The sequence below is a fragment of the Apis dorsata genome, unplaced genomic scaffold, assembly GCF_000469605.1.
Source record: "Apis dorsata unplaced genomic scaffold, Apis dorsata 1.3 scaffold_99, whole genome shotgun sequence".
Taxonomy (NCBI): Eukaryota; Metazoa; Arthropoda; class Insecta; order Hymenoptera; family Apidae; genus Apis; species Apis dorsata.
This window is the reverse complement of record NW_006263397.1, coordinates 1,256,789-1,270,414: the sequence shown is the minus strand read 5'-3', so window position 1 is coordinate 1,270,414 and position 13,626 is coordinate 1,256,789. Positions and strand designations below refer to the sequence as shown.

At 36.3% G+C, this 13,626-nt stretch overlaps 1 protein-coding gene across 2 annotated transcripts in view; it reads left to right on the top strand.

Moving 5' to 3' along the window:
• LOC102674866 (polypeptide N-acetylgalactosaminyltransferase 2) overlaps positions 1 to 13,626 on the top strand; it is a 188,873-nt gene that overhangs the window by 67,014 nt on the left and 108,233 nt on the right. The window contains exon 2 of one of the 2 annotated variants that reach the window (XM_031508782.1): positions 4,480 to 4,531. The exons of the other annotated variant lie outside the window; for it this stretch is intronic. The gene's annotated coding sequence lies outside the window, so the exon portion shown is untranslated. The remainder of the gene's footprint in view (positions 1 to 4,479; positions 4,532 to 13,626) is intronic. 2 annotated transcript variants of the gene reach the window in all.

The window sequence follows — 13,626 nt, the reverse complement described above, 5'->3', positions numbered from 1 at the left end:
ATATATATATATATATCTTTCCAGGCGGAGATTTGTAAAATGTTTGATTAAGATTAAACGTATAATTAGAAAATAGTTTGTGATTCGTATTCAAAGATAAGGAAAAAGTCGAGATGGAGAAATAGCCTTTGCTTCTGTTGAGATTAATAAATCAAAGCAATCTTACGATAATAAAAAATATAAAATCTAAAGGTATTATTCTCTTATTTTATTAACTCAGATAAATTATTTTTCGATACGAATTATAGATAAATCTGTATACCAAAATTAATAAAAATAGATCTACTTACGTATATAAAATTTCTCAACACGATGAACGTTACTACTAGGTAGAGATGCGTCGTATGTCGGCATTTGCAATTTCATTTACCCTACTAATTTAGATGCGTGGTTAATGAAGATACATGATTGCAGCTCGCGTGCAAAGTGAACTTACATCATCAGTATCGAGCCGTCTCGATAAAGGATCCTCGAAATTGCCATAATGGCGGTATGAGGATATCGAATATTTCTCCCTTAATCATCGATATTCAATGATCTCTTTTCGCTCTTTACCCTCGTTTTTTCCCTCTTAGATTTCTCAAATTCTTTGGGATGTAGGTGGAAAAGTATTACGAAAAGAGGGGAAAGGAAAAAAATGTAACGTCGAAACTTAATTTTTTTTTTTCTCCCCGTCATCCTCGTTGATGTCGACGCCTCTGTGCGTCAGCACGAACGCGTTGGATGGCGAATAATTAGCGCGGCTCTCGCGGTGAATACATTAGCATGCATCAATTTAAAATCTGGCGTCGAGATGCATCAACGTCCCCGCATCCTTTATCCCACTGTTTATCCAAAGCTGCGGGAATATTTTCTTACATTTCTTTAGAGATTAAAGGTGTAATCTTTGGTAAAAATTTGAAGATAAAAACCAAAGAAATGTTATATAAATTTGACAATGTTAAATTTAAAAATTCAAAACGATTCATATTAAAGATCTTTCTATATATTAAAATTTTGTAAGTTGTTAATCTAATGTTATTATTTATCAATCCACGAATTTATTTTTTTTTAAATATCCTTAAAGATTTTATTTTGTGATAGCTAAAGAAATAATAAATAATAGCATTGTAATTCCAATAATTGTCATTTTAAAATTAAAAATTATTCTATTGGGGATAGAACAAGAAATCAAGATTAATTTTCTAATCAATTACCAAATAATTTCTTAATCGTCTGCGCTTGAACTCATCGTGGTCCATTTCTAATCCGCGGATTCAGAGATTCCACTGCAGCCAATAATGAAACTTTTCGAAGATTCTTCGCGTTGGAAACTCGAAAGGATCGGTTGAAAAAGAGGGAAAGCGAAGGGAACGAGGGTGCGATGCGACTCTTTCGAGGCGTGCACTCAATTTTCCGAGGCTTAACCGGTCCGATGTTTCTTCCCTTTGCCTCGATCGAGTCATGAGACGCAAAGAATGTTCTCGTTCTCTTTCGTTTACTCCGCGCCAAGACGGATTTCCTCGAGGAGAGATGCTCTCCTCTTCTCTCTCTCTTTCTCTCTCGTGCGAGAAACAGAAGGACAGAGATGGGGGTAATGCTCTGATTCGTTTTATCCCCTCCTCCCATCGATTATGGTCGTATTTTCCGGAGATTAGTCTTCTTGGAACGAGCTCGCCTCGTTTTTTCATCCCCTTTTGACAGCCCTCTTTTATTTAAAATCCATTTCCTTTCTCACGAAGCCTTTTAAAAGTCTCTTCGACCAATGCTATTAGAAATACTTTTTCTTATCTCAGAAATATCTATTCGAAAGTAGAATTTTCTTTTTTTCTTTTTTTTTTTTTCGAAAGAAATGTTACAACAAACGAATCGAATCTGATCAATCGATTATTACGTTCCATTTTTATTAATCCATCGCTTCGATTCGATGCTGACTTTTTTCCTGCATATAAATACTGTTTATATGGCAGAATAAAAGGAATTCGTGAATACAAGGTTTCGCAAATGCGGAATATTTTAGTCGGAGTCAAGTTCGTGACGGAAGTTCACTGTGCGGTTTGAATGTAAAATTCAACGAATTTTCTTGCGGCTTAACACACGGGAAAAGCACCTCGAATTTTCTCTTCTGATCTATTGTCCGACGTTCCCCGAGTTACGCGAACTAGAAACAATTTGCTGTTGAATTTTAAACTCCACGTGTATCCACTTTTTGTTGTATTGCTTTCATTAATACGAATACGAATTGTGACGATTTCGGGACGAGAAGGTGCCAGTTTTCGTGCCCCTTTACACGCAGAATCCGTGTTTAATCCGTGGTCGTTTTAATTTCGGCCGCAAGTTGGATCGACTTCATTCCAGCAGCTTTTCTTCTACGTCTTAGAATCATCCATGGAGAGAATACAAGTTTAAGTTCGACAGGGATTGGATCGATTAAATGACAATCTTGAGAATTGGAATTTAGGAAGTGAAACTTTCTTCTCGGCAATTTCCAAATAAAAGTTCTGCCACAGATATATATTTGTAAATGAGGGTAAAATTTTCTTAAAATTCTCTTGATTATTCGTCGATAATGAGAGCCGTGAAAAGGAGAAGTTGGATATTTTATATTTATAAAACGAAATTTCTATAATAAATTGGTAGCTGGAAGGAAATTAGTTTGATTAATTTTATTCATCTACTGGACGGGGTTTTTAATTAATATTTTGTTATCGCGTATAAAAAATTATTAATATATTAAAATAAGCAAAATTATTGATATCTCTAGCGGAATTAAAATTTTAATCAATGGCATATATGATTATAATTATATTTCAATGACAAAGTATCCTTTCAGGGGGAATATAATTTTTCTTAAAACTAAAGGAAAAAATAATAAAGTAATACCCTTTATTATTCACCTAAAGTATCTAACCAAAGCATTATGATTGAAAAGATTAAATTCACTATTTCCCCGTACCTAGATTTTCAACCCTCAAAGAAAATCGACTATTACAACCCTACCAAAAAAGAAAAAATACAAGAAACACTTCACTGTATCGGTCAGCCAACCATCCAACTCCCAGCACTCTCGACAAATAAATCTGTAGGGGGTGAAGTTTTTTTGAATAAAGTCACGGCACGTCCATGGAATTGGCTCTCGTGGAACAGCCTACAGATTTCTCTGTGGGCTGGGAGGATTGCGCTCCATATATATAGGGTGTTCGAATAAATTAAACGGAAAATTTAAGGGATGATTCTTAAAAAAGAAATTCTTGAAACAAAAAGAAAAAATATCGATGAAACGATCGATCTAATCCAAATCCAAAAGAATATCTGTAACAATGTATCACTATTAAATATTATTTTATCGAATTACGTAGCAAATATATTACATTGCAACGATTATATTTCACCATTGTTCGTTATTTTACTCTCGTTTATTTTATTCTATGGAATCACTCCTTGGAACACCCGGTATATCTACCCCTCAGGGAAGAAGGTAGATTAGGTCGGTTTAACGTGCGATTTAGCGAGGACGAGGGGACATCTCAATCGCACACGCGTCGAGGGGAAGTCTGTCATCGTTGCTGAGAAAGGCCGTTCGAATGGAAGCGACGATTAATCGAGAGATGGCGTAGGGTTGGCTCCTCGTCACGAATTTACACGCCACCCTCGGCCGTCTTATCCCCCGTGGCTTTAGACCCTGTCATTCTTCCTCCTCGCCCCTGTTTCGATTCTGCGTCTTTTCGGCGTGACTGCAGTCTGAGCTGGATTACGTTCACGTCATGGGACGGATCTTGGTTTTATGATGGAGCAAGACAGAAAGCCGGTATTGAGCATTGCAAAATTTGATCTCGAGATTTGCAAGTTTTTATTTCGAAACGGATTGTTCATTCTCTGTATTTAATAGAGAATAAAATCAAATCAACGATTTTTCGTTTTTATTTTTTTATTCCCCCGTTAAGGGTGTTTCCATTTATTTTTAAGGAGGGGGGAAGATTTAATAAAATTAACATCGAAGCGATAGAATAGTATATAGTGGATATTGTACGATTCTTGGTCCAGAATATTAGAGGTGCGAGACGAGAGTGTTTGAACTCAGGGATGTGTAATTAAATTTTCAAGCGAGCACGGTTGAATTTATTTTATGCGCCTCATTTAAGAGAAGAATAAGCGCGCGAACAAGAGCAAATTATTTTTTAAAACTATTGAATATACACCTCTGCTCTTTAATTTTTAACTTCGGGATATAGTTATTGTATTTCAAAATTAAATAACCGAAGAAACGTATGTAGACGAATTTATTTTAACTCGATATTTTTGCACGATAAGTAGAATATATAAGAGATCGATGAATTAATGATTTTATTAAAAAGCTTATTATTATTAATTGTTTTAATGTTGTATCCATATTTAATACATTATTATTTCTTCAAATACCGTGACCCCGCTTATTAAAATCCAACATTCCTGCTCCATTGAAGTTTCAATCGATATTAAAATTAACTCAATCATTTTCAGGTGAGCCCATTAAGCTGTGTCAAACAAAATTTCCCGGTCGATCAACGTAACCGTAAGTGACTCCACATATATATCCACGGGATAATTTATCAATCGTCGACTGGCAATCGTGCCCATTTACCTACACCCGATTTTATTTGCACATTTTAATGGCGATCGTTCGCTTGCTAACCTTTAAAGGATTGACACTTTTCATTGAAATTTTAATTTTCTCTCTTTGTGAAAAATTTATACACGTAGGGGATCCTTTTTCTTTATCGATTCGATAATTTTAATTAAAAACAATGTTTACATACCTTTGCAATCTCGTACACCTCTTACGTACAAATTAATTAATTCACTTGTAACGCAAATTATCATAATAATGTAGCATTTGTGAGGCTGAAGGCTGCAATTTTTGAATCAAATTATATGTTTATTTTTCAATGATCGAAAAAACATTCGTTTTGAATAACAAATTGCATACATAATACGCTTGTAATGTATTATAATTCATTTTTATATACAGATATATTAATAATGTTAGAATAAAAGTCTATATTCCATGTTTACTATATGGAATAAAAAATTAGATTCATAATATATGCATGAAAATTAAATTTTCTATGGAGATACAAAACGAACACTGTTTTCGATTGTTATTATCAAAAGACTTCGAATCGGCTGTAAAGATTGATTCAAGAAGATATTTATACAAGATTGAAAGCTAACAAAGAAAACTAAAAAAAAAAAGAAAAAAAGTACTGCTTGTTTACCATAGTATAATTACGCATGCCCTCAAGGGTCTTATCGCCACTATGGAAACATCGACGTTGGAAACGCGCCAATATTCTTTCCTTCTGGCTTTGTTGCACGACAATTAGGCGAGCTTACCCGCTTTGTTGTCGCGACTTTCGCGCGAACAGATACGTCATTGTCCATGGGATACCCCTTTTGTTCAATTCACCGCCTCCTCTGTCCTCCAATAGCCCAAGGGCGAAGATTTTCGATCTGAAGAATGGTATAGAACATACAGAACAAGTAGATTCTGATATTCAGAAAATTGTGGCTAACTACACGGCTTTGCATAGAAGCTTTTCGTATTTGAATATTCGGGGCTAAATATAAAAAAACGTGTTAAGATTTTTTTAATTTCGAAGAGTAACAGTTTTATAAAAGTCTGCACTATTTATTAAACAAAGATAAATTTGAATTCACAACGGATTAATTAATGTTTCTGTAAAGAATTGGGGAATAGCCACTATTAACTCTAACTTATGTATAATAAATTAAATTTCTTAATCGAATGATAAAATAAAACTTGCACAGCAGAGAATATTTGCTCTAAATATTTGAAAATTAGAGGGTCTGAGAGATTTGAGAGAACATTTTCTGATTGAGAGAAAGAGGAGAGGAGAATATTCATGTTCCGATGAACTCTTTGATCCAGAAATCCTGGGATGCCTCCACACACAGGTGTATTCAGGGGAAACGATTCTTGTGCAAACGTAATTCGGATCGACGTCTTGGCGCGTCAACAGAGAAGCGTTTCCAACCCTCGAGAAGGAAAGTAGCACAAAGGAACATCGGCTTTGCTCGAGGACGGGGCTCATCTCGTTACACAAACGTGCATACAGAAGGGAGTTCCGTATCGGAGCCACGAATTGGAAACGCGCCAGTTTTTCCCATCCCTCCTCCGTGTATTTTTCACCTGCGCGACCACCCTTTTGTTCCAGGCCAGGCAATTACGCGCGGACCGTTTTGTTTCGTCTGCCTCGAAAATTCCTGGATAAAATTCTGTCCCTTTGTAAAATTCATAATGATTAAATCAAGTTCGATATAATTTCAATACGTAGAAGGAATAATAACCCGTGAAATTAAGAAAAGTTGAGAGAGAGAGAAAAAATTAATCAGAATTAATCAAAAATCGAGTTTCCCTTTCGAATATTCGATTATTTGTCGATATATACAGAATGTGATATCCAATCTTTCTATCATTGGTTTTCTTCATCTATCATGTAGAATTGTAAGAAACTTTCTGATTAAATTTTGATAAATTGAATTCGAAGAATAGATGTATATTTTATTAACGATAGAGAGCAATGTTGTTTGTTGGACGTTATATTCACGTTACTCTTCTGATCAATATCGATAAATTTTCTTAGTTTCAATCTGAATCATCCTGCGATACCTTTCATTGCCGCAGAGATCTCAAATTATCTCGCTTTGAGCACAGTGATCCAAGTATCGCCAACTCTCGACTTGATTGGCTGGGAAAAGGCGAGAGGAAACGGTTTACATAAGCATCGCATCCAGGCTCCATTATTATATGCGCGAAAGTGAACGAATCGCGTTTCACTTTCGAGCAGATATCGCGGCCAATAACGACCTATGCCACGTCCAGAACCTCTTCAAAACAGGGAAATCACGGATAATCTAGCCGTGGCAGCCGTAATAGCCGTGAAGGGTGATAATTCATCCGCAAGGAGCTGTGTTGCGGTGAAATATCGAGTACACTCGTAATAATTAATATCCTCTCGGTTGGATCTCTCGTTGGATCGTTATCCAACACCGTTGTTCTCGCGGAAATAGATTGATGGAGATTCGAGTAGATGAAGCGTTTTGCGCTCGATGCCTGATAAGGCTGATGGAGTGATAAGCCACTGGCTTTTCGCTATGATAATTTTACGAGATGCTCGAGGATATGGTGTTCTGAAGATTGTTTACTTCCTGGATGGATGGATGGCTTGTAAATGAAGTAATTTATTTTTTAGTTCGTGTACTTGAATTGGTATTGAAGATTGAAGGCGGCGAATCTCGATTTTTTGATAGAAAATTGCACAACAAGCTTGTTATGATGATGGCAATACTTTGAATGCGTTGAAATAATTGTAAGAATTTTAATTAATTATTTAGATCTAGAGCTTGAATTATTTATCTCTGTGTCATCGTTATTGATATTCCAAAAAAAATTTCTTCTTGGAAAGAAAAAGGTATCAACAATTTATTTGTCAATTCAAGATGATCTAACTTTTTCAATCGCACGGCTCTAAAACTCAAATGTACAAATTTTCATCCTTGATCCAACGTGGTTCCATTAAAATCGTAGCAAATCTTATCGAAAAATTGTTAAGACGACGAAGCAACGTAATGCCTACTGATTAGGTTCCATCTCGGCCAGACCATCCGGTGGATGCGACTTTTTCCAATAGAAAGCTACCGTCTCGACCGATTCGGGCGAAGAGGGGTTGTTCATGAACCAATAATCCCCCGAAAACCCTCGATCGTTACTATCGAGAATGAAACGAATTCTATCTGCAGGCTATAGATAGGGAACGAAAACGGCACAGGCGGATAAGCAGTCTGAAAAAATAGAGAAAATAAAAAGAGACCCGATAGTATAGGAACGCGATGAAAAATGTCGCTAGAAGGCTATCGCCTTGGCTTGGATCATCTCTTTGAAAGAGTTTAATGCTAACGTTGAATTGTTGGATTAAATAATTCGAAATTATGTGATTGAAGCTATAATAATTCCTTTTTTTAATTTTATAATTATATTTTAATGAACAATTAAATCATTGATCGATCATTGTCGATTTTTTTAAAGAAAGAAACATATTTCATTTCTTTATTTTGATATAGTTATCCAATATGGATAAGTTACATGGAAAGTGATATCTCAATGAAGATGACACGTATCACTTACTGAAATTTCAAAGTTTCACATCCAAGAAAACCTTCTGAATTTCACATAACCCCAGACAACTTGCCACCACTTTGTATCTCATACGACGTTAACTTTCCAACATCTTATCCATCGAGAAAAACTTCACGAGTCTTTAATCGTGGAATCGACTTCGAGACATAGTTTTTTCTTTCTTTTGTCTTTTTTATTGTTTTTTCTTTTTTCATAAGATTTCTCCAAGTTTTCAAAGGGGGGCGAGACCATTGCGAGACAACGAATGGAGAGAATCGACCTTCAAACGAGTCTCGAGATTTAGAGAAAGGAAAGAAATTTTCCACTCCGTGTCTGGCTAGTTTAATTGCTTTAAAGCAGCCGCGCAGAAAGCTAGAGATCGAATCCGGGCAATCCGATCGTCGATTCTTTTTCCACGACGAGTTAAATGTATAAATCTGCACTCTGGGGAGGAGGGGGGAAGGAGGATTCGATGGTTCCGCTCACGGAATTCAATTCACCGTTTCCAAGGGAGGCGAAAAGACCTTTTTGCCTCTCCGCCCCGTAGTTTCGCTTCGAATTAGTCTCTTTGTGCACGGCTGCGTAAACAGAATTCCTCCTTCCGTACGAAATTAACCCTGGCTCCGTCCCTTTTCGAAAACTGTCGCGCTAGATGTCACTGTTCACCATTCACTTTTCGAATCAATTTTTTTTCTCCAAGATAACTTGTTCTCCTTTTAAAATTTTATTACGTTATCGAGGAAGTATCTTTGATCTTTTCTTTCGTCTTATAGTATTAGGAAAAGTTGGAGAAGTTTTAGATTTTGCTACTATCGAGTATTATTGTACCTCTAATATTTAAATTGAAATCATGTTACAATTAATTGTCATGATTCATTTTTCAACCATTTTCCAAATACATCATGCACTCTGTAAAGGTTCGATTAAGCACAGAATGCAAAATTTTTAATCTCTTTTTTAATTATCGGTTTTGCAAAAAATGTTTGATAATATACTTGGCATTTTTAGAGAATTTTATTTCGATAAAATAAATTCATGAAATAGTGAAACTAAAATAAATAACTGTATATATATATATTCCCCTACGTATCGCATGGAATATATATTAATAACATCATATTTAAATATCTATTAGACGTGCATAGACGTTTATGAATCGAATCGGGCAACCACTTTCAAACACCTCCATATCTTCATGCACAAATTTCTCTGTTCGTTTCGAATTCTGGAATCTTTGCCGCGGTACCAATGAACTTCCGGATCGCGGCGGAAACCACACTCACGATATATATCAATGACAAACCGGTACGAGGATTGAAACAGTTTGAGGCCGGGTATTTAACTTGCAGACGAACGCGTGACGCGAATAATCGCGAGAAATAGACGGGTACCCGCCAAAGTTCGCGTATAAGTGCTCCAACTAATTAGCGAACTTCCGGATAAATTATAATTATTATTTATCGCTCGTCCATCCTTTTGGTATCATTCAATTTGATTAATGTCGGTGGGTCGAAGAAGTTGGCGAGCTGAGGGGAAAATCGTATTAATTAGCGGGAAGTTGCGAGTCGTTGAGCGCCGAAATATTACTTAAAAATGATAACTCTTCGAGATGATTCCTTTTTCTTTCTCTTTTTCTACGTCAAATTGGTTTAATATCTATTTTTGTAATATAGTTAATACGATGTTCTCTAATATAATAGATGCGTGCTAGGATTTGTGAAATATCTACATGAACATCGAGATTGAATGGAACTTTTAGAGATCGAGAAAATTTTAAAGATAGAAAGATAATAGAAAGATATTTCGTTGAAAAATTATCAGCCTTTTAACGTAATAATTCTATACGTAATAATTGTGAAGTAAGAAATATAAAAATTGTGTTTTTATTTAATTGTGTGCGATAATAGGAGAGAAAGGATATTTCAATAATAAAAAAGTTAATCGTCCAACGACTGGATCGTTTGCCCTACATTTTCTTTCGAGAGTTCTGTCAAGAGACGAGAAATAAAACGTGATAATCAAAGTTAAAGTAATGGGAACAATTAACTCTCTCGATTACGGGTCTTATCATTCCGATGAACATTTTTATTCCCCGTCGTCTCTAACGTTTCAGGTATTATCGGTGCAATTAATTCGCGTGACGAATCGTTTTTTGAACACCTGTTAAAACAAAATTCACTTTGACGTTTGTTCACGGAAATCGGATCGTATTAAGCCCTCGATGAAATTTGACGAAGACGAATTTAATAATCCACGATAATTCCCCCGTGGAAATTGCTTCTTTTTCTTTTTCTTTTTTTCTTTTTTGTTCTTTTTTAAAGAGAAAGAAATCGATGAATATCAATGAACTTTGCATGGATTAATGAACGGCTGGAATAAAAAGTGTAGCTGCGTTATAACTGCGACAATTTTTCCCTCTCGACGATATTCGAGAATAGTCAATCGCGTGAGCGATCGCGATTAAGGACTAAGAGATCGAATTAATTCGGCTGATTTAATTGATTCGAGCATGGAGGAGTTGATTCAGCTGCTTCAACACTTCGTGAAGCATTAACGGGATCGAGTGGGCAAACTAGGCGTAGATTATCTGTAGGTATCTGGTCGAAATTCGGCTATTGATGTCCCCATAATTGTCGCAGTACAATTCTCTTCGAATATCATGATTTTTTTTTTTTTAACAAACACAAGATGCAACTACAACAAGATAAACGATGATTACCAATCTTTGTTCTCTAGTCTTCCAAGCGAATATTTAAAAAAAAAATAATTAGTAAATTTTGTGAGACATAATTAATAGATCTTTGTACAGATTTATATCTACCTCTTCCAAAGTTTTTTAAATTTTTCGAAGCAAAATAAGTTCTGACAAACGAAAGCTTGGAAATTTTGCATAATCCATGAGCAATCGATTGAGCAAGATCGGTGTGTGAGCAAATCATTTCATATTGCAGTATCCATAACTTGGAGGAGACTGATTAAACGTGATCGACGGCGTCCATTCCGCCAAGACTGCGTCAATTTCATCCACCTTATTCCCCCTAGCCTGTGGCTAATGACCCGTAAATAGGATTGTTCACAAAGAAGATTTAACTGGCGGCGAATGTGATTATTTCCACAGTGATCGTTATCAGCTCCCGAGGCACGCGTTATCCACCCTGAAATAATTCTATTGAATATTTTCCAAGATCTTCAAGAAGGCAATTAGATTCTTTTTTTCTCATTTCCTCTTTATTCTTACCTAAATTTAAATTTAAATTCGGATCTTCCTCTTGCCAATACAAACGTTTAATCATTAAACGGATTTAATTAAAGAAACGGACGAGTTCGAAAGCTCGTCGGGTGAACTCCAAAGTTTAAAATTTTAAGCTTTCAACGCGTTTCTGGTTTCGAGATGAGTGGATAGACGCTTGTCTTATTACAACTGCGATTAATTATCGTAATTATCTCATCTATGCTCAGTATGTTCTTTGTTACGAGGCGTTACGAACGAATCGCGATAATTAGAGAAAGCTTAATCGACTTCTAGTCTTCGAATAAGCAACGTCTACGATTCAGAAAAATCATATAGTACATATATATTTAAAAATCGAAACGATTCAGAAACGAAATACACCTCATTTATCATCAAATTTGCACAAATAATCCAATCATCCATTTCTAATTGAATATCAACGTAACATCCCTTCTAATCCAAATATCGTTTTTTCGATAATTCCTTTCTTTTTTTCTCTCTCTCTCCCTTCATCCCGGCTCTAAAAATAAAATTTTATTCGACATTAAAGAAATATCAAACGCCGATGAAAATTATAACAACCGGGACACGTTTAGTCGGGCGACGTTTAATTTTAATCCACTCGCGAGAGGGCAGCAGCCTACGCCTACGTAAGAATTCATTAAACGTTCCGCGAGAATTTTGTTAGCCGGCTCGGCACACCGGGTGGCCTCTTAATTTGTGAATCTAATGCAATCCAACCTCGGCTCCTCCTCGGGTTTAGAATTTAAACGGCCTGATTTGGATCTATTATTTCGCGTTGCCCTCCTCCTCCCCTCTCATCCTTTCGAAATGGATGAATCGAAGGAAACCGCTTTTCCGGGCCACGAATCACGCCAGGAATCAGAGCTGAACAGAACCCCCTCTCTGCGTTCGACTTAATCGTGGCTCCGTGTAAAATCGTTTACGCCGGTATAACCGATTCCCACAATTCTTTACGCGCTCTGAATTCTCGAGGATGATCAAGGGATAAGGACGTGAAAAACTTTCGCTCTGATCTTTTCGATTTCGCAAGAAGATTTGTTTAAAAAGAAAAAGAAAAAGAAAAAAAAAAAAGATTCGCGAGATGCGCGATGTTTGGATAATGGAAATTCGAGGTAATTTCAATCTTGACTTTCTATCGCTTTGGAAAGATGGTATACATACGCTTGAGAAGGTTCGAAAGTTGAATGTGATGGATGGAGCACGGTTTGAAGATTATTCGTTCGATTTTTGATTCTTGATTCAACTTTTCAACAGATCGATGCACGAAGAAGGGAAAAGGAGTTATTTTCTTATTCTTCTCTGAGAATATTTGAAAGATAAAGAATCCATTTATAAAACGTAAGGACTATTATTGATCCATAAACCTTTTCTTCCCTTTTCTGATTCTTTTTGCAGTTTCTTTTTGTAGCTTCTCGTAAAAGAATTTCTACTCCATTTCTATAAATTTATTATTATTAATTACTCGTACAAATTCATCAATCTCACTATCCTTTATAATTCGATTTTTCGAAGAAATCAATCGCAAAAAACTTCCAAAATATCAGAATTGTAAACAGTGAAAAATAGAAATACGCAAAATATCTCGTTCACGGTGTTGAATAATCCATTTACAATAATTTTGAACGAATTTTTTAATCAAATCGACACGTTTCTAAAACGGGGAAAATTGGCCGGAATTGGAGGAGGCCGTTGGCTGGGATATCCGCAGTGCAGCGACGTTGTTCGAGGTCTCGGGATCCCTTGGAAAGCTCACGCAGCCGTTAGTTATCGGTGATCGTGGTCTCGCGTGCGCCACGTCGCGTGGAAATATTTTATGGAACAATGCGTCGTTTAACCTTCCGATTATTCCTGGCCCAGGATTAATAATCATCACCTTCGCATGGTCACCTTCGTACAGTTGCACAGGCTCGACCCTCGTTGCGCAAATCGAGAGGCGTAATTTCGAACGGGCGCGCGCTTTCGTGCTCGATCGCATAACAGTGGAAAATGGTGTATGAATTATACGACGTTAATGGCTGCGTAAAAATCGCCCTTCCTTTTCTGTAACACGATTACAGTTCAAATTGTAATGCGCAGCCGAGTTTCGTATGCGTCTTTAATCAGCGATAAAATAGCGCTGGTAAAATCCTCTCGTGGATTTTAACAAACGTAGAATTCGTATTATTATTTCCCATTTGAACGACGAGATGAATTTCGAATATTTTTAACGTGCGAT